An 8,849-nucleotide genomic window follows, 5' to 3' on the forward strand; every position below is an offset into this window, starting at 1 on the left:
CGCACCTTTGGAGTGCACAAAAGTGCCCTCCAAAAGTGCGCACCTTTGGAGCGCAGAAAAGTGCCCTCCAAAAAGTGCCCTCCAAAAGTGCGCACCTTTGGAGCGCAGAAAAGTGCCCTCCAAAAAGTGCCCTCCAAAAGTGCGCACCTTTGGAGCGCAGAAAAGTGCCCTCCAAAAAGTGCCCTCCAAAAGTGCGCACCTTTGGAGCGCAGAAAAGTGCCCTCCAAAAAGTGCCCTCCAAAAGTGCGCACCTTTGGAGCGCAGAAAAGTGCCCTCCAAAAAGTGCCCTCCAAAAGTGCGCACCTTTGGAGCGCAGAAAAGTGCCCTCCAAAAAGTGCCCTCCAAAAGTGCGCACCTTTGGAGCGCAGAAAAGTGCCCTCCAAAAAGTGCCCTCCAAAAGTGCGCACCTTTGGAGCGCAGAAAAGTGCCCTCCAAAAAGTGCCCTCCAAAAGTGCGCACCTTTGGAGCGCAGAAAAGTGCCCTCCAAAAAGTGCCCTCCAAAAGTGCGCACCTTTGGAGCGCAGAAAAGTGCCCTCCAAAAGTGCGCACCTTTGGAGCGCACAAAAGTGCCCTCCAAAAGTGCGCACTTTTGGTGCGCACCAAGGCGCTGGTTCGGTCGTTGCAGGCGAGTTCGGAAGTTGGGGTCGATGTCCTGAGCGGAGGTGCAAACTACACAGGTGTCGGAATCGGACAAATAGCTTATATAGGGGAGGTGTATGCTTCGATGGGTCGACTCCCCAGGTTGAGCGCACCGCGCCAACCTCAAAGACCCTACGGTATGGATGAAGTCGGAAGTTGGGTCCGATGACCGATTCGATTAGTAGGTATGCTCATGAGGTCGGAATTTGGGTCCGATGACCTGCCATGTGCAGGAAGGCGAATGTTGACACTGTGCGTTGCAAGGTGCACACCAAGGCGCTGGTGCGGTCTTTTTAGTCGAGTTCGGAAGTTGGGGTCGATGTCCTGATCGGAGGTGCAAGCTACACAGGTGTGGGAATCGGACAAATAGCTTATATAGGGGAGGTGTATGCTTCGTTGGGTCGACTCCCCGGGTTGAGCGCACCGCGCCAACCTCAAAGACCCTACGGTATGGATGAAGTCGGAAGTTGGGTCCGATGACCGATTCGATATGTAGGCATACTCGCGAGGTCGGAATTTGGGTCCGATGACCTGCCACGTGCAGGAAGGCGAATGTTGGCACTGTGCGTTGCAAGGTGCGCACCAAGGCGCTGGTTCGGTCGTTGGAGGCGAGTTCGGAAGTTGGGGTCGATGTCTTGATCGGAGGTGCAAACTACACAGGTGTGGGAATCGGACAAATAGCTTATATAGGGGAGGTGTATGCTTCGTTGGGTCGACTCCCCGGGTTGAGCGCACCGCGCCAACCTCAAAGACCCTACGGTATGGATGAAGTCGGAAGTTGGGTCCGATGACCGATTCGATATGTAGGCATACTCGCGAGGTCGGAATTTGGGTCCGATGACCTGCCATGTGCAGGAAGGCGAATGTTGGGACTGTGCGTCGCAAGGTGCGCACCAAGGCGCTGGTGCCGTCGTTGCAGTCGAGTTCGGAAGTTGGGGTCGATGTCCTGGTCAGAGGTGCAAACTACACAGGTGTGGGAATCGGACAAATAGCTTATATAGGGGAGGTGTATGCTTCGATGGGTCGACTCCCTGGGTTGAGCGCACCGCGCCAACCTCAAAGACCCTACAGTATGGATGAAGTCGGAAGTTGGGTCCGATGACCGATTCGATACGTAGGCATATTGGCGAGGTCTGAATTTGTGTCCGATGACCTGCCATGCGCAGGAAGGCGGAATTTGGGTCCGATGACCGAGTTGATGGCGTGCCATGCGCAGAAAGGCGGAATTTGGGTCCGATGACCGAGTTGATGTTGATGGCCCGCCATGCACAGGAAGGCGGAATTTGGGTCCGATGACCGATTTGAAGGCGTGCCATACGCAAAAAGGCGGAGTTTGGGTCCGATGACCGAGTTGATATTGATGGCCCGCCATGCGCAGGAAGGCGGAATTTGGGTCCGATGACCTGACATACGCATGGAGTCCGACTCGGGGGCCGATGTTCGATTCGATGACTTGCATTGTGGGTAAAGTCGGAAGTTGTGGTCTTTGACCCGATTCGATGACCAGACTTCGGCTGCTTGAGAATCGGACAAATAACTTATATAGGGGAGGTAGTGTTCTCGAGCATCCTCCCCCCGTGCCCGTTTATGTCGATTGATGCTGGTGCTCGACTGGTTGGAGCGCTCGGATGCAAAAATCTTGCACCAGGATTTATCGATTGTGATGGACACGGCAAGTCTCCTGATTGCTATGCAGGAGCTCATCGTGAATCTCTATGCGGCCTTGGTATGGACTCGACCTGCGGAATGGTTCGGCAATGGTAGTCGCTCCAACACGTCCTTGCAATGGCCACAGAGGTGATTCGACTAGAGCTCCAGTCTAGCTTTTGGGTTGCTTGGCGGACTGGTATAGCCGCGATCGAGTTCCGGCCATGAACGTTTTAGATAGCTCTTGGGCTTTCTGGGACGGAAGTCGGAAGTTTGGGCTGTTGTCCGATTTGATGACCATTCTTCGGATGTGTGAGAATCGGACAAATAACTTATATAGGGGACTGTGTTGTCTCACGCAGCCCCCTCCGTGCCCCTCTATCTCGACCGATGTTGGTGCTTGAAAGGGTTGGGATCGCTCGGATTTATAAACGTGCACCACCATTTGTCGAGTGTGAGGGACGCGGCAGGTCTCCTAAATGCTATGCGGGCGCTCTCTGAGAATCTCTATCCGGCCTCGACACAGACTAGTCTTGCTGAATGGTTTGGCACTGGTAGTCGATCCAACACGTCGTTGTTGTGGCCGCCTAGGCGATTCGATTCGAGCCCCCGTCTAGCTTTTGGGTTGCTTGGCGGATTTTGCCCTATCCGCAAGTGAGCTCGGTCCCTAAACGTTCGAGAAACCCGATTGCTATGCGCCGACTCTCTTTCTTGCGAGCCTCCATCTAGCTTTTGGGTCTCTACGGAACGGAAGTCGGAATCTGGGACCGTTGTTTGATTCGACGAGGCAGACTACGGTTGTGCGAGAATCGGACAAATAACTTATATAGGGGAGGTGTTGACTGGAGCATTCTCCCCCGTGCCCCTCTAACTCGACCAATGCTGGCGCTCGAACGGTGGTAGCGCTCGGATTTTCATTGAGCGCCAGCATTGGTCGATTTAGAGGGGCATGCGAGATTCCCGAATGCTATGCGAGGGCTCTAACGGAAATGTCTATTGGTTTCGGTATGGATGCAATTGCGAGTGGTTCGGCAAAGGTAGTCGTTCCGATGCGTCCATGTCGTGGCCAAATCGATAATTCGATTTGAGCCCTCGTATAGCATTTGGGTCTCTCGATGTGATTCCGCATTCCAGTCCCTTTGGGCACTGCTTGAGCCGCATCCCAGGGGGTTCCCTTCCCAATAATCTGCCTCGCAACCCGATTGCTATGCGGTGAGGCTCCTCGGCCGCCTCGGAACTATCTGTGTATCAGACGCATCGCGGGATAAGGGGTTGGCAACGGTAGTCGCCCCAAGCGCGTCCGATGCTTGGACCATTCCGAGGCGGCCCTGAAGCCTCTTCCGTCTAGCCGTTGGGTCCTTCTCGCCGCATCCCTCGCCTCGCACCCCGATTGCTATGCGGTGAGGCTCCTCGGCCGCCTCGGAACTATCTGTGTATCGGACGCGTCGCGGGATAAGGGGTTGTCACTGGTAGTCGCCCCAAGCGCGTCCGATGCTTGGACCATTCCGAGGCGGCCCTGAAGCCTCTTCCGTCTAGCCGTTGGGTCCTTCTCGCCGCATCCCTCGCCTCGCACCCCGATTGCTATGCGGTGAGGCTCCTCGGCCGCCTCGGAACTATCTGTGTATCGGACGCGTCGCGGGATAAGGGGTTGTCACTGGTAGTCGCCCCAAGCGCGTCCGATGCTTGGACCATTCCGAGGCGGCCCTGAAGCCTCTTCCGTCTAGCCGTTGGGTCCTTCTCGCCGCATCCCTCGCCTCGCACCCCGATTGCTATGCGGTGAGGCTCCTCGGCCGCCTCGGAACTATCTGTGTATCGGACGCGTCGCGGGATAAGGGGTTGTCATTGGTAGTCGCCCCAAGCGCGTCCGATGCTTGGACCATTCCGAGGCGGCCCTGAAGCCTCTTCCGTCTAGCCGTTGGGTCCTTCTCGCCGCATCCCTCGCCTCGCACCCCGATTGCTATGCGGTGAGGCTCCTCGGCCGCCTCGGAACTATCTGTGTATCGGACGCGTCGCGGGATAAGGGGTTGTCACTGGTAGTCGCCCCAAGCGCGTCCGATGCTTGGACCATTCCGAGGCGGCCCTGAAGCCTCTTCCGTCTAGCCGTTGGGTCCTTCTCGCCGCATCCCTCGCCTCGCACCCCGATTGCTATGCGGTGAGGCTCCTCGGCCGCCTCGGAACTATCTGTGTATCGGACGCGTCGCGGGATAAGGGGTTGTCACTGGTAGTCGCCCCAAGCGCGTTCGATGCTTGGACCATTCCGAGGCGGCCCTGAAGCCTCTTCCGTCTAGCCGTTGGGTCCTTCTCGCCGCATCCCTCGCCTCGCACCCCGATTGCTATGCGGTGAGGCTCCTCGGCCGCCTTGGAACTATCTGTGTATCGGACGCGTCGCGGGATAAGGGGTTGTCACTGGTAGTCGCCCCAAGCGCGTCCGATGCTTGGACCATTCCGAGGCGGACCCGAAGCCTCTTCCGTCTAGCCGTTGGGTCCTTCTCGCCGCATCCTTCGCCTCGCACCCCGATTGCTATGCGGTGAGGCTCCTCGGCCGCCTCGGAACTATCTGTGTATCGGACGCGTCGCGGGATAAGGGGTTGTCACTGGTAGTCGCCCCAAGCGCGTCCGATGCTTGGACCATTCCGAGGCGGACCCGAAGCCTCTTCCGTCTAGCCGTTGGGTCCTTCTCGCCGCATCCCTCGCCTCGCACCCCGATTGCTATGCGGTGAGGCTCCTCGGCCGCCTTGGAACTATCTGTGTATCGGACGCGTCGCGGGATAAGGGGTTGTCACTGGTAGTCGCCCCAAGCGCGTCCGATGCTTGGACCATTCCGAGGCGGACCCGAAGCCTCTTCCGTCTAGCCGTTGGGTCCTTCTCGCCGCATCCCTCGCCTCGCACCCCGATTGCTATGCGGTGAGGCTCCTCGGCCGCCTTGGAACTATCTGTGTATCGGACGCGTCGCGGGATAAGGGGTTGTCACTGGTAGTCGCCCCAAGCGCGTCCGATGCTTGGACCATTCCGAGGCGGACCCGAAGCCTCTTCCGTCTAGCCGTTGGGTCCTTCTCGCCGCATCCCTCGCCTCGCACCCCGATTGCTATGCGGTGAGGCTCCTCGGCCGCCTTGGAACTATCTGTGTATCGGACGCGTCGCGGGATAAGGGGTTGTCACTGGTAGTCGCCCCAAGCGCGTCCGATGCTTGGACCATTCCGAGGCGGCCCCGAAGCCTCTTCCGTGTAGCCGTTGGGTCCTTCTCGCCGCATCCCTCGCCTCGCACCCCGATTGCTATGCGGTGAGGCTCCTCGGCCGCCTTGGAACTATCTGTGTATCGGACGCGTCGCGGGATAAGGGGTTGTCACTGGTAGTCGCCCCAAGCGCGTCCGATGCTTGGACCATTCCGAGGCGGCCCCGAAGCCTCTTCCGTGTAGCCGTTGGGTCCTTCTCGCCGCATCCCTCGCCTCGCACCCCGATTGCTATGCGGTGAGGCTCCTCGGCCGCCTTGGAACTATCTGTGTATCGGACGCGTCGCGGGATAAGGGGTTGTCACTGGTAGTCGCCCCAAGCGCGTCCGATGCTTGGACCATTCCGAGGCGGACCTGAAGCCTCTTCCGTCTAGCCGTTGGGTCCTTCTCGCCGCATCCCTCGCCTCGCACCCTGATTGCTATGCTGTGAGGCTCCTCGGCCGCCTTGGAACTATCTGTGTATCGGACGCATCGCGGGATAAGGGGTTGTCAGTGGTAGTCGCCCCAAGCGCATCCGATGCTTGGACCATTCCGAGGCGGCCCTGCAGCCTCTTCCGTCTAGCCGTTGGGGCCATCTCGCCGCATCCCCCACCTCGCACCACGATTGCTATGCGGTGAGGCTCCTTGGCCGCCTCGGAACTATCTGTGTATCGGACGCATCGCGGGATAAGGGGTTGTCACTGGTAGTCGCCCCAAGCGCGTCCGATGCTTGGACTATTCCGAGGCGGCCCTGCAGCCTCTTCCGTCTAGCCGTTGGGGCCATCTCGCTGCATCCCCCACCTCCTCGGCCGCCTCGGAACTATCTGTGTATCGGACGCATCGCGGGATAAGGGGTTGGCAGTGGTAGTCGCCCCAAGCGCGTCCGATGCTTGGACTATTCCGAGGCAGCCCTGCAGCCTCTTCCGTCTAGCCTTTGGGGCCATCTCGCCGCATCCCTCGCCTCGCACCCCGATTGCTATGCGGTGAGGCTCCTCGGCCGCCTGGGAACTATCTTCGTATCGGACGCATCGCGGGATAAGGGGTTGTCACTGGTAGTCGCCCCAAGCGCGTCCGATGCTTGGACTATTCCGAGGCGGCCCTGTGGCCTCTTCCGTCTAGCCGTTGGGGCCATCTCGCCGCATCCCCCACCTCGCACCCCGATTGCTATGCGGTGAGGCTCTTCGGCCGCCTTGGAACTATCTTCGTATCGGACGCATCGCGGGATAAGGGGTTGTCACTGGTAGTGGCCCCAAGCGCGTCCGATGCTTGGACTATTCCGAGGCGGCCCTGCAGCCTCTTCCGTCTAGCCGTTGGGGCCATCTCGCCGCATCCCCCACCTCGCACCCCGATTGCTATGCGGTGAGGCTCCTCGGCCGCCTTGGAACTATCTTCGTATCGGACGCATCGCGGGATAAGGGGTTGTCACTGGTAGTCGCCCCAAGCGCGTCCGATGCTTGGACTATTCCGACGCGGCCCTGTGGCCTCTTCCGTCTAGCCGTTGGGGCCATCTCGCCGCATCCCCCACCTCGCACCCCGATTGCTATGCGGTGAGGCTCCTCGGCCGCCTTGGAACCATCTTCGTATCGGACGCATCGCGGGATAGGGGGCTGTCACTGGTAGTCGCCCCAAGCGTGTCCGATGCTTGGACCATTCCTAGGCGGCCCTGAAGCCTCTTCCGTCTAGCCGTTGGGGCCTTCCCGCCCCATCCCTCGCCTCGCACCCCCGATTGCTATGCGGTGAGGCTCCTCGGCCGCCTTGGAACCATCTGTGTATCGGACGCATCGCGGGATAAGGGGTTGGCACTGGCAGTCGCCCCAAGCGCGTCCGATGCTTGGACCATTCCGAGGTGGCCCTGAAGCCTCTTCCGTCTAGCCGTTGGGGCCTTCCCGCCCCATCCCTCGCCTCGCACCCCGATTGATATGCGGTGAGGCTCCTCGGCCGCCTTGGAACTATCTGTGTATCGGACGCATCGCGGGATAAGGGGTTGGCACTGGTAGTCGTCCCAATCGCATCCGATGCTTGGACCATTCCGAGGCGGCCCTGCAGCCTCTTCCGTTTAGCCGTCGGGGCCTTCCCGCCGCATCCCTCGCCTCGCATCCCGATTCCTATGCAGTGAGTCTTCTCGGCCGCCGCGGAACTATACCTGTTATTGCTACTGCATCCTTCGGCTGGTAACCTCCTCTGCCGCCTTGGAACGTTCTCTTTGTCGGACGCGTCGCGGGATAAGGGGTTGGCACTGGTAGTCGCCCCAAGCGCGCCCGATGCATAGACCGCTCCGAGTCGACCTTGCTTTCAGCCTCTCACATGCATAGACCTCTCTGAGTCGACCCTGCAGCCTCTCACGTTTAGCCTTTGGAATCTCGCCTCACAACATGATTGCTATCCTTGATGCATCCCTTGCCTCGAGCCCTGATTGCTTTCTTGGCTGCATCCCTCCTCTCCTCACAGCCCGGTTGTCATCACTGCTTCATCCGTCGCTTCATGCATTCTGGCTGCTGGGCCCTTCCCACCGCACACCTCGATTGCTATCTCTTCTGCATCACACACCCCGATTGCTATCTCTGCTACATCCCTCGGCTCTCACTTCTGCATCCTTCGCCTCACACCTCGATTGCTATCAATGCTGCATCCGTAACCTCACACCCCGATTGCTATGCGGGGAGGCTCCTTGGCCGCCTTGGAAATTTCTGTGTGTCGGACGCACCGCGGGATAAGGGGTTGGCACTGGTAGTCGCCCCAAGTGCGCCCGATTCTTAGACCGCTTCGAGGTGACCTCGTAGCCTCTTTCGTCCAGGCTTCCTGCCTTCAACGCCCTTTTTACACCTCGATTTCTATGCGCGGGCTCGTTGGCGTCTATCACCTCTCTGCGAAGAGTGGCACGATGATTGTTGGGGTAAATCGTAGCAGTCCGATCTCTGGCCTTGGGCCATTGTGAGGGCTGATCGATTTCCTGTGCGCATCTCGTGTTCGCCCAGTAACAGACTCGACGACTTGTAATCGGTCTTGTTCCCGATTGTTCCTGGAGGTAGTCTTCGGAACTCTTGGATTTGACCTGTCACTCGAACTGTCCTCTTCCGAGGATGCTTGTGTGTGTGTGCTTGTGCCATTTCCTTGGCGGTATTAACGAGATATTAAAGAGCGGAGTGAGCGCCTCGCCCAGCTATGTTTGGGGCTCTCACTCCCTTACCCGGTGTGCGACCGCTTTGCACGTAGGTTGCGGAGCATCGCGACTCTTTCGATGTTTGGCGGTTGTCTTCCGGTGATGCGTTGGTCCCGAAGTGCACGTTACTAGCATTTCTGCCATTGTTCTCGATCTTTGGCACGTTCCTTCGTTGCAATTGGATATATATCTCC

The sequence above is a fragment of the Cryptomeria japonica genome, unplaced genomic scaffold (genome assembly GCF_030272615.1).
Source record: "Cryptomeria japonica unplaced genomic scaffold, Sugi_1.0 HiC_scaffold_1232, whole genome shotgun sequence".
NCBI lineage: Eukaryota > Viridiplantae > Streptophyta > Pinopsida > Cupressales > Cupressaceae > Cryptomeria > Cryptomeria japonica.